Raw genomic sequence first — 1,672 nt, 5'->3', positions numbered from 1 at the left:
TACATGCTAGTTGAGATAGTTTGTATCTCATCTGGCTATCCAAACCAGCCATTAGCTGCCTTAGTTCTAAGCCCCGTTTGGTAGGCATGTCCAAAAATCTTCATGGGCCCAACCAGACCGATAAATTCGCTCCAACTCACCCGTTAAATGCGGGTTCAACTAAACAACGGGTTGGAACCATTGTTTAACGGGCGAAAGAGTAGCCCGTCCACATAAGTTATCTCCATTGCAAACCCTAGACGGCTAGACCCATTCATCTCTCTCTCTCTCTCTTCTTCTTCTTTCTATAAGGGTTTTTAGGATGGCTTTGAGTTTGGATGACGTTGAGTTTTGGCTCCCACTTGAGATCCTCACCGACGATGGTTTTTCCATGGACAAGAATGAAAGAAATGAATTCGACTCCAACTCTGAGACAACGAAGGCTTTGTTCCCTCTAGAGTTTTCCTACATCTTTTGGGACTTCCTCATCTGATCTCAGTTCTCCTGTTGAGTCGGTTGTCGGTTCGTGTGAGACGAAGAGCGATAAGGAATACTACCTTGCTGGCTTGGCTTAGGTGCTCGATAATGGCGTCCCCAACCAAACCTATCACCATATCCATCTTTCTCCTGGTTGAAATTGAAGTGGGCATTTTTCAGCCAAATTGGTTGGATGGTGCCAAGTACGTGGGCCAACACCGCATCGACGACTTCCTCTGCAACGTTTGGGAGAAGGTTGACTTCATTTGGTACTACGAGGATGTTGTCAATAAAAGACTTGTTCATTGGAAGTTCTACACTGGTGCGTATTTATATATAATTCATCTTTCATTTGCTCTGTTCGGTAAATTTTTGTTAAGTATGGGCACCCTTTCAAATTGAACTATCTCCCCCTATTTTTTAATACAATATGCTATTGAAAATGTCTACCCTTTCTATATAACAGATTGTTCAAAATTGGAATTTGTCTTTGACATGAATTGCAAGATGTTGTGCAGGGAGGAATGCACATGTCATGATGTTTGAAATGGGAGCTGTGCTCGAGGATGCCCGATAGCAAGCCCCTGTATACTATTTTGAAAAGATGTGATGATGATGGATCTGACCTAACTGCACAATTTGTCACCAACAGCACTTCTCAAGAGTGTTTACTGGATGGAGCACTTGAGGCTTTGATCTTTATCATCTCTGAAAATTCTGATATGCATGTTTCTATTGCTTTACAAAATTTCTCATAAATAAACTTTGATGTTTCCTTTCCCAAAAAATGGCATCCACTCTAACAACAAACAGTAAACGTGGTTGGTAATTTGTTGCAAATTGTTTAGATAAAATCATCTTATTATGCTAAATAAATAGTAAGATCTTCCACAATTCTTATTATTTCTCATTTATCATATAATGAATGTGCTGAAGGGAAAACCGTCTGGTTCTGACCCGACCCGAATGTGCTAGGCCGGGTTGGGTCAGTTTCACCTTAGTTTGGGAGAGGGTTGGGTCGAGTCAGCCCAAAATGTGCCTTGGGCAGCCGAGTTGCAGGCCTTCCATTTGGTTTCACAGATGGGTTGTCTTATCTCAACATCCAAACACAAATATTTTTTTAATTTCAAAATTTCAACTTTTTCATCTAATCATTACCTAATCATTACAATTTTTTCTAACTTTCAAACAAAACACAAAAAACAATTCAACTTTT

Source organism: Juglans microcarpa x Juglans regia, chromosome 7D (assembly GCF_004785595.1).
Source record: "Juglans microcarpa x Juglans regia isolate MS1-56 chromosome 7D, Jm3101_v1.0, whole genome shotgun sequence".
In the NCBI taxonomy this organism is placed as follows: Eukaryota; Viridiplantae; Streptophyta; class Magnoliopsida; order Fagales; family Juglandaceae; genus Juglans; species Juglans microcarpa x Juglans regia.
Note: the sequence above shows the minus strand (reverse complement) of the source record.